A 14,889-nucleotide genomic window follows, 5' to 3' on the forward strand; every position below is an offset into this window, starting at 1 on the left:
TGTAAGTGGTACTTTAGAACATCTTTTGCAGGTATTTTGTACTACAGCTCATTGCAGAGATTGTAAAGGGGATCCAACCAGGAGCAGCTTCTGGCTCAGCCTTCCCCTCTCCTTCCTTTTCACATAGGATTTGGCCATAAGCAAGACTTCTTTCAGATGCCAATGGGAACCACATCTTTGAAAACCCTGAAGCTGAATCTTTTCAAGCTGGATGAGAAACTGACTTCTAATTTCCATTATTCTTAAGGTCTAAACACCTAAAACCCATTCTGCTTTAAAAAAGACTTAGTCTTTCGACATAGATTTAAGAACATACAAATGCCTGACTGTTTGGATCCAATATTACTGGATGAAAGACAAAAGTATATTCAGGTATTTTTCCCCACTTTTTAAGCATTAATCCATTTCTCCCTTATATTTACTATTAGAGGGCTTGGAGATGCCACAGGACTTTAAGTCATTGTGCTAAATGTCTGGCTGGAGGAAAGAAGGTACCACCAGGGATGACCAGCATCTCACTCCCTGGGCACCAAGATTTAAAACCCTTCCAGAGTGTACGCTTTTCACTCTCATAAATAAGATTGAACATAGCCTTATAAATAAGCCCAAACCTAGCCTTATAAATAAGACTGACCTAAACCTTTCCTGCCTCACCCTTACAACTCAGCACAACAGATACCCACTTAGAGCAGCTCCTTATAAGACCAGCAACAGCTTCCAAATATCAATTTCACACTATTTCCCTACAAATACAGTGCAAAATCTGCTTGATAAGGAGCTGCTGCTGACAAGAAAAACCAGCACCAAGACACTGATATATCACCACTAACAAGCTGCTGCTGCAAGTGAAGAAGGTTGTTTGTATTCACACTTGGGATGGTTTGGGCTGCGCGCTGGCAGGTATCAAGTACATCCCCAGACCTCAACATGCCCATCTTGGTTCTGTGGCACTTATTGACGACTGTGGTTCAGTTCTTAGTGTTATTTATTCTCTCCGTGGTTCATTTCTCAGCTTTCCTGCAGTGCTGGGATGCAGAGCCCCAGCTCAGCACACTGACACGCGGAGCAGAGCTCATGATGGATGTGTTTTCCACCAGCTTCACCCCCCTCCTGCAATCATTAACTGCACCACCCACAGCAGCAGTGTCGGGACATGTGCCTTGACATGGAGACAGAGCAGGACGCCTCCGAGATGTCAACCCTTGAATGGGCTGCTCCTAGACAACCCCGAGGTTCAGAGGAGCCGCTGTGCTCAGCTGGGACAGCTCAGACCTCATGCTATTACCCTGATGGTTTTTGAGAGCACAGAGTGGAACCAGTGGCACTCCCATAGCTTCTCCCATTGCCAGCACACTGGGAAATCACAGTTACATCCTGATTCCACCCTCTGTGGCTCCAAACCCGCTCTGTCCCTGCCTGGACTTCAGAGGTGCTTTACCTGCCTGAACACTGTGGTCCCTCCAGCTCAGACACACTGCTACCTAAAATGCAAGTTGAGATTTGGAGAGGAAGGCAATGGAACAGGAATGAAACCATGACCTGAGCTGTCTGCAAGAAGGGAGAAAACAACCACTTGAAAATCACCAACAGCTCATTTACTAACTTGATAGAAAACTGAAGAGCTTAAGAACTCACAAAGTGATTCCAGTGACACCTCTCCAGCATCAGTCAGTTATTTAAGACCTTTGCAAACCTCATTAAAAATAAACTGGATTTGCATCAGGGAGAACAAGGATCATGGGTAGAAGGTCACAGAACTCAGTGGCCAAGACACTCAAGCATCTGCCCAGCCAATGTCACCAGGCTCCAGCTTGGTCCAATTTCAGTAAAGTAAAGCCATTCTAAATACATTATCAGAGCAAAGCCACAGTGTTTTGTTTTGAGGCTCAAATCAGTTCATAACCGTATTTCTGGCAATGAATCCCTCTGTCCATGGCCTTTGATGCAACCATTTGAAACAAACATGGCCAAGCAGGTTGAGGGAGGGGATTCTCCCCATCTGTTGCACTCTGGGGAGACCCCCACCAGGAGTACCATGTTTAGGTCTGGTGGCCCCACACAAAAGAAGGCTTGGAGCAACCTGCGCTAGTGGAAGGTGGGGTTGGACCTGTTGGAACTGAAGTTTTAAGGTCCCTTCCAACCCAAACCATTCTATGATTCCCTTGTCAGTTGGAGTTTGCAGTTGAGGGTTCCATGACACCTACTAAGGCAACTGCCTTCCCTGTTCCATCAAGGCTTCCTCCGGACACACAAGTGGGACATCTAGAGAGGTTCACTGTGGCCATGCCAACTGATCTATAAGGCTCTCCCAAAGGCACAACTAAGGGGCACCTACCAGAGCGCATCACCATGGACCCCACCAAGTCAATCACACTTCAGGAGCTCAGCTACAAAGCATCTCTCTTCATTAGTATTTCATCCTTGGGTAGCAGATGGAAGCCTCTGGTTTCCCAAAGGAGGAGCAGCCACCATGGGGAAGGTCAGCACAGAGGCTCCGGAGCCGGCACTGCTCACGGTAGCACATTTTGGTTGAACATAGCAAATATGTTAACAATTAGGGAAAGGAAACGCTGAAAAGCTGCCTTGTTAATTAAGGAACTTGCTATCAAAGGACTCATTAAAAGCTACTGCAACGGAATGGTTGTTAAAATAAATACCCATTAATCTTCACATGCAATCAGGAATACGCTGCCACTGGCAGTGGGAGAGGGGGCTCCTCAGCACACTGCCAAAGCCATGGTGATGGCATGAACCAGCAATAGCCACCAACTGGGGGGGCCCAAAGAGACGCTGGTCCAAGGGGCACCATCCCACAACCCTGCAGAAGCACTTCTGGCTTTGCGCTTGGTCAAAATGAGGTGCGATGTGGTCACTGAAATGCAAACAAAAGTCCTGTTGTAGCACTGAGAACGCTTCCACCAGCTCACCAAAGAGTTAATGTGACACTTCCATGGAAAACAAGGCCTGACAGGTTTCAAATGGTCTCAGTTTCCAGTTATTTTTGTGCTACCGACAGGATTTCTTCTTAATCTGCAAGAAGCCCTAGGATTGATGTGATTGAATGTATTTAGACATGCAAATCCATGGACTTCAGACAACAGAAAAGTGAGCCAAAAAATCACAATTCCTCAATATTAAATGAGCACTTTTCTACAAACACCACAAGTTGTCCCAATAATCTCAACACTGAATTTGCTCCAATTCAATAATGCAATACTAATTCCAGCATCCATGCTTTCTGTGCAGGCATGGATGAAGATTTCAGACCCTACAGATCCCATGACTTAAATCTCCCACCCTGGACACTTCTGAACTGTCCTTGCTGCCTGCAGCACCTGAGCTCCAAAGCTCACTAAAACATGGGGAACACCACAAAACCACCCCTGATGAGTTCCCTGGTTCTTCCATGCCATCCGGATTTGCCAGGTTCTTAACACCATCCTGATGCATTTTTTATTGCCTTTTCTTAGGAACCATTGCTCTGCAATCACTGAAGATGGCAAAAACCCCAAAACCATTAACTCAGATACATTAACACTTCCCAAATAGTCAAAACAAGTGTACAATGAGTACTTCGCTAGATTTAAGAGGTTTACTTGAAAAACAAATAAATCACTCATTAATTGCCCAGAAATCAAGTTTTAATCTTGACAAAGTGGTTTCTGTGACTGTTTTGGGGTTTTTTTGCTGTTGTTTTGGATTTGAGATCTTTTCCTTAAGAAACCTTTGGATCTGCACTCAGTATCTTAGAAATTAAAGTGACTTCATCCAGAACAAAGTGTTCCAGGAACAACAAGTGAGCAAAAGAGGTCAAGAAGACCTGAGCTGACCAAGCCTACAGCTGGTGCATCAATGCCACTCCATGGAGGGTGTCCTCCGAAGATGCCCCCTCTGAAGGTAGGAGATCAGCTGGCATCAATGACCAACTTGGCCATACCAGCCTCTATGGGTTCATCTCTGATGGGGTGGACAAGCAATTGAACAGGGAGTGTGGTCCAAAACCAAAGCTTGTACCTAGACACCCACAGGATGGGATCACATGGACCCAAGGGGAGGGACAAGGGCAGGGCAGCCTCCTAAACTGATGTCCCTGTTTTAGTGGCATTGGAGCACTGAGGAGTTTGATGGAGAGGCAGAGAAAACACTTGCCCTGGTGTTTAAGAGAGAGAAGATGGTCTGGAGGACTGCACCTAAACCAAGACCAGATTGAGGCACAAGAAGGGAAGCATCCACATGGAGTTAAAACACAACAGCACAAGTGTCAAATCACTGGGAACACCACAGATTAGCACAATAACAAGTTTTATGCTTAATATAGAAGAAGAATCAACACAATGTCTTTATCAAGGGTATGATGACACTCATTAAGTGTTATACTGCGAGACAACACCACACATCCCAGGAAATCAAATCCCCTCCTAAAAACATTAGCCTCAGAATAGGTATCAAGAGAGCAACTCTTAATTATTATTCCCATTTACTTGGCTTTGCAGTACCCTTATTAAGAAGAAATCACTTTTTCCTCCCAAAATCATTAGTGTTATGGAACAGAATGAGAGCAGACCAGCTTCTGGTTTCCAGCAGGGAACATGATATGGGCTGAGCGCTGTTACTCTGCATCAGAAGTGGCCCACGCGAGTCATGAGGGGTGACTGATGTGCAAACATTAATGATCACTTATTGATTACAGCCACTGTCAAGCTCCACATTTGATCTCTGGCTCCAGGAAGTCATCCCAGGAGCTAAACACTGAAGCCAGTGTGTTGACTTATGGATTGGAAAAAGGTTTCTGGCACCAAGCTCCAAGTTGACATTCAGGTGGTTTTGGAATTTGCCAAGGAAAAGAAGGAGAAACCTTCCAGTCAACAAGAGAAGGTCAGTGATGAGCAATGCTTGTGCTCCATGGCTCCTGACCACAGAGCAATGCCTGTTGGAGAAAGGGATGCTCTCAGCCCTGGACCCTCATCAGGTCTTCATATTACTTGGTAGTTAAAGGTTAAAGGCTTCCCAATGCCCACAAAAGGAGAGGCAATGACTACACACACATTACTGTGAGGAAAGCATTTCAGACTCAGTGCATGGCTGGGACCTACTGGAATGATGGCATTGCCTTCGTGTCAACAGCCTCCCTTCCAACAGCTCCAGTGAACTGAAGAGCCATCCATGGTTAACCAGGAATAAGAAGGGCCTCTTTTTTCTCAGGATCTGCCATGCCAGAAGTGACCAAATGAATGACAACTTCTGGCTTAGGAGAAGGAGTGATGCTCTGTGCAGGATGAGCTGCTGGCCTTGCTCCCCATTCTGTAACTGATTACTAAGGCTGGGAGCAGGGCAAGATGTAGTCATCTATGGAAGAAGCCTCAGTGCCATTATCAAATCACCGTATCTAAACAGATTATCACCTCTGAGATACTCTCATAGCCTTATCTGAGTAAAAGTGGGATTTTGGACTTCTGATGACCACCCCTCTATCACCTCTCTACAATTACCTGACAGGAGGATGGAGCCAGGAGGGGCTGGGCTCTGCTCCCAAGGAACAAGGAATGGGACAAGAGGAAACAGCCTCAAGCTGCACCAGGGCAGGTTTAGATGGAGCTGAGGAACAATTCCTGCCCCACAGGGTGCTCAGGCATTGGAACAGGCTGCCCAGGGCAGGGCTGCAAGTGCTCACACACTGTGGAGATGAGGCCTCAGTGCCATGGGTTAGTGGTGGCCTTGGCAGTGATGGGGAATGCTTGGACTGGATGAGCTTAAAGGGCTTTTCCAACCTGGTTGATTCTATCACACAACAGCTTGAAGAGACAGCCTTCCACCACTGAAATACCACCACAGCAACCCTACAAAGAGCAATACCTTAAAGCAGTGCCAACTAACACAACTTGAGTGCAGTCTGTTGTGCAAAGACCCACTCACCTGGAAGGCTGGTGGCATCTGAAGCGCTAAAAGAGCAGTTGCTCCAACCATCCTCTGCCTGAAGAAGCAGGACTGGTTTCAAGCTCACACGAAAGCTGAGCACAAGCCCATGTCTAAGTGGCTGCCTTCCAGAGGTATTTAACCAAACCGACGGGGTGTCATTTTCTGAAGTAAACATTTACCACTTCTATTCTATTTTGAGCATTAAAGGGAAAACAGGCTGTCACAGATACGGCAGCAAGACAAACACATGGCAAAGCTGAACTCCCACCAGAAGCTCCCACCAGTCAAATGAAAGAGAAAAGGGGAGATGGGGGGGAAGCAAATACAGCAATTACCCTCACCACACAAAAATAAACCAGGCAGTTACAGCAGCCACTGCAGCCTGATACAAAACCTCTCACATTCCACTGAAACAGGGAAAACCGAAACAGTTTGGCTGCATTGAAGATGCCCAAGGTCAGCAGCTGGAGGCTATTTTGGCTGCAGCTGGTGGGAGACTCGAGGCTGTCAGCAGCAGGAATCACACTGGGGCTGACGGGCACAACCAGCTCCAACAGACAGAGCTGAAAGTGCCTGGCTTTGCTTCAAATAATCTTATTTGGTTGAAGGTTTTTCAGTCTTTAACCAAATAACACTTAATTTGTGCAATAACCAGCTCCATGGCAACGTTTTCTCCTATGCAGGCATCACAGAATGGTTTGGGTTGGAAGGGACCTTAAATCCCATCCAGCTCCAACCCCTGCCACGGGCAGGGACCCCTTCCACTGGAGCAGCTGCTCCAAGCCCCTGTGTCCAACCTGGCCTTGAGCACTGCCAGGGATGGGGCAGCCACAGCTTCTCTGGGCACCCTGTGCCAGCGCCTCAGCACCCTCCCAGGGAAGAGCTTCTGCCTTATCTCCAACTTGAACTTCCCCTGCTTCAGTCTGAACCCATCACCCCTTCTCCTATTGCTGCAGTCCCTGATGCCCCTCTCCAGCATCCCTGTATCCCCCTTCAGACACTGGAAGCTGCTCTGAGGTCTCCACGCAGCCTTCTATTCTCCAGGCTGAACAGCCCCAACTTTCTCAGCCTGTCTCCATACAGGAGCTGCTCCAGCCCCTGAGCATCCTCGTGGCCTCCTCTGGACTTGCTCCCATATTTCAAGAGGAGCTTCAAGAGGTCCTAGCACTGTGATTTGCACCTACTCACCTACAAGCAGGAGCCAATACACCCAACAGAAAAAGCACAACTGAAAGGTTTGTAACCACATGTAACCACAGACATAAGAGGATCTAGGGTGAGAGCATGCACAGGAACACAAGATTTTCCCCTCACTTTGCCTGTGCTGTCAGAACCAACAAACAACTTAATCTATTCCTTAAGTAGGGAAACAAATACATAGAAGGAAGGGCAGGAGGTGGAGAAGGGAAGTACCACAGGATGCAGATCCACTGATCTACTATGGAGGCACAGAACCAGGCAGAGAGAAGCTCAGGAGTTTGCAGCAAAGCTGGGAAGCTGCTGTTTGAGGGGCTTTTTTACATATGCACATATGCAAATCCCCCCAGGAAACACAGATTCCAAGATCTGTGCCTTTTTTCCTTGCAAACCATCCAAATGCATGGCAGGATATTTCTAATTAACCACTTATTATATGTCTATAGCACGGAATGAGTTGTGTGCAGAGCCTGATTCACCCACCATGAGCAGCTGGAGCATCCAGCTGCCGGCTGGTCTCGGAGATGCTCCAGAGATAGGACCTGCACATTGGACATGGGTGGGAAACCACTCCTGCCAGTGCAGGTGTGGTATACAACAGCTTCATGCTTTGGGAAACACTGGGAAAGACATGCTTTATCCTTGATTTAACTGTAGACACCCATTAATCATGTAACACATCTTATCTCAACTTCCCCATCAGGATGGAGGTTTAGCATCAAACTCCCGTTCCGTATCTGCTGCTTTCTGCTTTCCATCCATTTCCATGATTCTGTGATTCTACACATGATGCTCTTTTTAAGGAATATACAATAAAAAAGCCCCATTTACCCACTCTCCAAATACTCAGCACTGCAAATTCCTGCGCCGGCTTCTTGCGGCATCAGGAGACAGGGAGGTGCTGGGGCCAGAAGGGAAACAGCTGCCAGAACCCACGCAGAACCCAAAATACATGGACAGAGCACGTCACGACAGCTCAAACCGCTTCTCCTTCCCCCAGAAGGTATCTCCACAACGTGGCTCAACATCCTTGGCTCAGCAACAGGACTTGCACCATGGACTGAACTGTACAGACATTGGGTTTCCAGCTTGCCACGGTGGCAGTTTGGCAGCCTCCCCCCAGCACTAAATCTTCATTTCAGTGCATTTCAGAGCAAACACGAGCAGCAGAGTGAGAAAGGACGGTGCTGGAGATGCACTGAAACCCCAAGGAGGAGATGGTGACCCATGGACCCAATGGGTGGGCTTGGACCTGGCTTGATCAAAGCCCTGCCTTGATCACAGAATCATCATCAGGGTTAGAAGGAACCTCTGGAGATCCAGTCCCACCCAGAGCAGGTTACACAGGAACATGCCCAAGCTGGTTTTGAATGTCTCCAAAGAGGAAGACTCCACAACCTCCCTGGGTAGCTTGTTCCAGTGTGCTGCCACTCTCAATGTAAAGAAGTTGTTCCTCATGATGAAGTGGAATTTCTTGTGTTTTAGTTTATGGCCATTGCTCCTCATCCTGTTGCTGAGCACCACTGAAAAGAGACTGGCACCATCCTCCTGGCACCTGCATTGAGGAGATCCCCTCTAACCTGCTCTTGTCTGAACTAATTAGGTCCAGCTCCTGCAATCTGTCCTCATAAGAAAGATGCTCCAAGACCCCTGATCATCATTGATGCTCCTCAATCTTCTCATCCTCCCATGCTTACTACTTGGGTCTCCACACAGACAGAATAACAGAATCACAGAATGGTTTGGGTTGGAAAGGACCTTGAAGCTCCTCCAGCTCCAACCCCTGCTACAGGCAGGGACCCCTTCCACTGGAGCAGCTGCTCCAAGCCCCTGTGTCCAACCTGGCCTTGAGCACTGCCACGGATGGGGCATTCACAACTTTCTTAGGCAATCTGTTCCAGTGCCTCACCACTCTCACAGTAAAGAGTTTCTTCCTTCTATCTAATTTCATTCTAAGACCAATCAGCTCTGAAGAGGACACCAAGACGCTGCAACAAGAGGTGTCAAGGAAAAAACACAGTGCTCCAAAGTGGAGCATCTCAGCCCACAAAGGAATTACATCCATAAATAACCCTCTCTAACAAGTCTTTGTGTACACAAGAAGCATAAAGTAGCCCCAGTTTTCCTCAGTCCTATTTGTACCAACATGGGGGTGAGGCTCTCTCCTGATCCCTGTGCCCATGGGCTGAGCCTCTCCAAGTTACTTGACACAAACCAGAGTCATAGCCCGACCATGATGGGAGCATGTGGCTCCACAACTGGAATGAACGAGAAGAAAAAAGTATATAAATGACATACTTCATCCTCCTCTTTTGTGGCTTTTATTTTCTTTTGTATTCGCTTTGGGAATAACATTCTTTCCATTGGGAAGAGCCTGATTTTTCCATTAAATACAAAGCAGCTGCCATTTTGGAAACAAAAAGTTGATTAAATACAGATCTTTTATATATTCTTCCGTAACATATGAAGTCCTAGAGCCATGCTTCTTTCTGCTGATTTATCAGGGAAGAGCATCTGCCAACTATGGCAGTAGGAAGACTTAAAGAAACTTAATGGAATTGCTTCATCTTTGCTATATAGTTTCATCATTCTAATTGGATGTTATAAATAAAAGGGGAAAGATCTCAAGGCTTGGAGCACAGCATGCAGCACTCCGACACATTGACACCAAGGGTTTCTCAACCCTTTGCACACACAGGGATGCTCCAGATTCCCTATTTACGCAGATTCCTGCTCGCTGGGATGCTGAAGGAAGGGGTCGGCACGTTGCTGTGACGTACGGCCGCCAGTTGGAAACGCAACTAATGCATGACTTAAGGCCCAGATGTTGAACAGACTGGGAAAAGGATGAGTTCAAAACAAAAGAAGGACTAAAAACCAAAACCCACCCACTCCATTTCCACTCCATGAGCCACCAACGCCCAATTGAGGAGATACACTTATTTTCCAAGCAGAGCTGATTACGGAGTGACCAACACAAGCTATGTATGAAACTGCAGCTTGTTTTATATTCTCCCCAAAATTAAACCCTACATTGAATACCTGCTTTCAATATCTACGTTTTATAGTTTAAAAACAGCAGAAAAAGATGGATGGGCAATGTGGTGGAATTACAGTTACCTTGGGTTTTAATTAACCCATGGGGTCTCCTTGTGTATTGCCCTTCAAGAAACACAATGATGAAAGATCATGACCATCATGAAATCCCTGAGGATCTGCACTTCTAAATGCTTTTTGTGCTCTCTCTTGCTATTATATCCAACCTAGGCTAAAAGACCCAGGGAGAACATATCTCTCTGCAGAGGCACCCCCATGATGGCCATGCAACACCATGTCCTCAATTAGAGCCACTTCAACCACACCAACAACATTGAACAGTGCTCACACAGCCCTCAGCTCTTCTCCATGCAACCTCAATTCAAGTGACCACTGCACAGGGACCCCAAAGGACATTGCACATAAAGGGTGGGCTCCTCTAGGGCAGGTGGGTCTCCTCCCATGCATAGGAAGATAGCTGGAGGCTTCGGATGCAGATGTGTTCATCAATGTTCCTTTACATGTTCACAGCTTAAGAAGAACCTTACAAGGTTTCAGGTTGCCAGTGGATAAAAGAACAGGAAAGCATAAAACTGCAGCCTATTGTTTTACTTAAATTAGCTAAAGGGGATAAAAAACCCTCAAACCAACTCATCTTTCAACTTCTGTTAGGGTTTTTGGAAGGTAGAGGCTGCTGCTCTGGTGCAGGAAGCAGGCACGTTTGGATTCCTTACACAGAGGATGGATTTTTGGCTGCCAAATTCCCTGTACTACACATCTGTATGTACACGCATGCAAAAGTGAGCACAAAATAGCTTTATAAATCTTGAGTTTGTAACATAAAAATCAAAGCCAAACATGCTAAGGTGAGTACACAAAGGGCAGCACTACATAGGGAAGCAACTATACCCTGGTTTAAAGGATTTATGGGACTGGGCATTTTAGTTTCAATTAATTTTCCAAGTGCTGAAAGCAGACAAGAAACCATGTAATTACAAGATAACTTGGCTTACCCACATTCAAGTTAACTAGGGCCCCTGGGTTAATCAGAGGTCAACCTTCACCCCAGCCAACAAAGCCAAATCCACTGCATTTGAATGCTTTGCTCCTTGTTTTAAAGCAACCATTAGCTGTTGGTTCAACCCCTTCATTTTGGTAAGTATCTGGGATGGAGACACTTGAGAAGACCCAGGAAAAGGATGCCCAACCAACAGACCACAGCAAGGGACCACACAGCCACCAGCCCATCTTCCCTCCACCCAAACACCCTCATGTTAAGAGCATTTTGCCCAAGCTTCAGGACAATCTGGTCCATGCAACCACCCTCAAGAGACTCAGATCATCTCTGGAGAGCAAAGAAGCTCCCTGAGGACCATACAGGGAGGATTTCGGATGCTTCCCATGCCCTGTCCATGTCTGCATCCCGGCCAACTCGCCTTGATTTTATGTGTATCTACACCAAGAAACTACCAGGATCAGCCACAACTACTGCCCACCAGGCAGTTTCAATTCTGTTACAATTACTCCTTTGTCTTGCTATTTTGTGCTATCAGATTTGTATTCGTCACTCTCTTTTAGACAGATTAGTGATTTATTTCCACCAATTCACACCAACTGCCTAGAGAACAGAAAATTAGAAGGGTTAAAAGGAAAACCAGAATCTGTTGCAGTTAAGAACAAAAGCAACTAAGAGCAGGCAAGCAAAGTCCCACCATATAAAGGGATTACTCCATCCCTGACCCTTTCCAGGGGACCTCCAGGTATTATTTTTCATTGATTTACCTTAATGAAACTAATGCACCCCTCTCCATAGGAAGCTGACTCCATAGCTGTCTAGGCACTGGATTCAATTAAAGGAATAAATACATCTGGCTTCTAACTGGTTGGAAAGCCAGAGGCAATACCACTTCTTGCATCTGTCTCTCTTAGGGTACACCCTAAGGACACCACGTAGGATGCTCGACATTCAACACCGCTCCTGGAAGCCCATGGAAGCAGGGGGATGCCCAAAGCATCCCAGCCTGCTTCCCAACAGCGCAGGCAGCTCCCGCAGCCCTGCCAGCAACCGAGCCACTGCTTTGATGGAAGCTGGCCTCAAATTGCTTTAACAAGGCTCTTTCTTTCCAGAAGCTGGCGTTGATTTGAGACCTCGATGTTGACTTAGAAACCCCCAGGTGCCCAGAGCCTGCAAATAGTCAAGGCTTAGCTATGCTCAGTTTCCAGGAAAAGGGGTACAAGCATCCAACCGTGGCATGAAATATCAATACTACCATGGCAGCTCAGCATTAAAATGGAGAGCAGGGGTTAAAGGTGGAAAAGCAGAAGCTGGGGTAGAGGCGACACCTCCGCATCTCACAACCGCATCGAGCAGGGCTGCACCAACATAAAACAAGGCACACTTTGCTCACACGTGCCTTGGCTTACAGACATGGGAATAGAGGAAACAAGGTAGCTCGAGAGCACTTTGTTTGCAGTCTATCTGTGGAAATGCTGCTGCTTCTTCTGCCGCACATGGAACAAGCAGGAATGACAACAATTAGAGGGGTTCGTTGAACCAGAAGGCAGGTCTGAGAGGTCTCCATCACTTTGTGCTATCTGCCCTAATCCAAATAAGGAGACAGGAAACATTCAAGCACCTACCCTGTTTTCTGGATAAAACACTATTCTACCCCTCTAGCTGGAGGGAACTGAGCAGTCCAAGACCCAGGTCGGAGCACTTAGACCAGGAGGATCATGAAGCTGAAATCCCTATAGGGGATTTGTCTAACAGAATACAGGGAGTGAGGGGGGATTTTAGAAAGAGCTGTCCTCTTTCAAGCAGAGGTTGAAGATCCCATCAAGCTTTCCCTAATAACATGCATTTCCCCTAATTCCCCACACATTTAAAGATGCATGGGAGATAAAAAGAGGCAGTTAAATGCCACGTGCTCTAAAAGCAGCAATTTAGCAATGCTACTGCAACAGCATGCTTGTGGGTGACCCCTCTGGAAGGGAACCCTTTTCCCAGCTCTCTTATTTATCCTATTGATTTAAACATCTACTCAGCCTTTTCCTTTCCTCCCTTCCAAGACTAAGGACCTTTTCTGGTTCAACTCACCCTCCTCACATTTGAGGTGCGAGCAGAGCAGACCAAACGCGTGCGACACGCAGTCTTGTACTCACCGACATTGTAGAGTGGACATCTACATCCCCCTACAGAGGACAACACAGGGAGTTTAAAGTCAAATGCAGAAGAGAGCAAAGCAATAGCAAGAAAGGCAGAGAGTCACATCGGTCATCATCTGGAGTTGCCTACAACCAACCCATCAATGCTTTAACCAAGGACCAGCTGCTTGACACTTGGCAGAGCATTAGTAAAGCACAATATGGGCTCTTTGAACCCAGTTGACAGAGGATGAGGAGGAAATGAAAGTACCACAAGACAAGTTTTATTGCCACTAAATACGTTCTGCAAGTCAACATCCACATCGCTCAGCTTTCCCACCTGTAAGATGCAGATGATGGATGTCAAACCCTAGGGAGTGACAGCAGGAACCAGCTCAAGGCAAAGTTCCTCAGCTCTTCTGAGTGCATGGGCACACGATCTAAGCACACACAGGATCTGTGCAAATGTAAAGACAGTGTCTTTGGTGCTTATACAATGTCTTCATGATGGTTATTTTCCACTTGGGTTCCTCTCAACACAGTCAAGGTTGTGATTGTTGCGAAGTTCACAACATTTTACTTCCATTCACAATGACTTTGAAAATATTAAGAGAGGGATTTGGCTTTTTAAGTAAAAAAATAGGCAATTGTTCCCTTTAAATGAAAACTAAAACCCTTTGAAAGCTCTTTTGACCAAAGCAAGAGCTGCCGGGGCTCAAGTCTTCATCTGCAACAGGGAGGAGATGCCAATGCGGTGAATAAGGCAAAACCATTGCAGGCAGAGCAGCCACAGCATTCGCGTGGCTGCAGCTGAAATCTCTGCCTGCCATCTGGCACAAATAAGCACAAAAGGAAAGGGAAAAAAGCCCCAGAACAACTCCCAAAACCCCCATTGCAGAGAGTTCACACTGAAGTGCCCAAAGACGGCAGAGGTTAGGGTTTGTTCGATCGCTGAAAGATTGCTTCCCTTTCCCGGGTCAGCATCACCTCTTGACCTGCCCCGATTACCTTCCAAAGGAGGTTATCAAGATACAAGACTAACAGAGGATTAAAGGAAACCTAAAATAAAAACAAAACACCCCCCTTTTCCCCCAACCCTGCTCCCCTCCCCCAAGAAAACATCCTTGCTTTGTTAACCTGACAGTTCACTGTAGGTGTTGACACAACCCTCCATCTCCGAGAAGCTTAATGTCAACAAATCAGTGTGTTTGGAGTAGCCCTGTCAATGCGATTTACATTAACTTGTCTAACAAGAAATAAAAACAACAAGCAGCCATCAAAGACAAAAGGCTTTTTCAGTCATTCTTTTAAATGTATTACGCTGGAAATGTTCATTTTTGGAGGCCCTTTACTTGCTGAAAAGCAGAAACCACCTTTTTTTTCTCTTTTTCTTTTCCTAAAATACTTTTTTTCCTCCCTAAAGTATTTTTTCCTTTAAAAAATAAAAAGTGTTTTCTTTTAAAGGAGGCCCGAGCATCCCATATTAATCAGATCAGCAGCAGCAGTAACCAACTCTCCCTGGTTAACGCAGGAAGAGGGCAGCCTTGAAGCCAAATGTTCATTATACTTTGATTCCCACCAGTGTTTTATTTCTTT

The 14,889-nt window shown here is 46.4% G+C and overlaps 1 protein-coding gene across 2 annotated transcripts in view; it reads right to left on the minus strand.

Annotated features, from left to right (window-relative positions):
* The window catches only part of EXOC6B (exocyst complex component 6B), a 291,776-nt gene that overhangs the window by 94,384 nt on the left and 182,503 nt on the right, over positions 1 to 14,889 (minus strand). The gene's annotated exons all lie outside the window — the stretch shown is intronic.

Source organism: Melopsittacus undulatus, chromosome 7 (genome assembly GCF_012275295.1).
Source record: "Melopsittacus undulatus isolate bMelUnd1 chromosome 7, bMelUnd1.mat.Z, whole genome shotgun sequence".
NCBI lineage: Eukaryota > Metazoa > Chordata > Aves > Psittaciformes > Psittaculidae > Melopsittacus > Melopsittacus undulatus.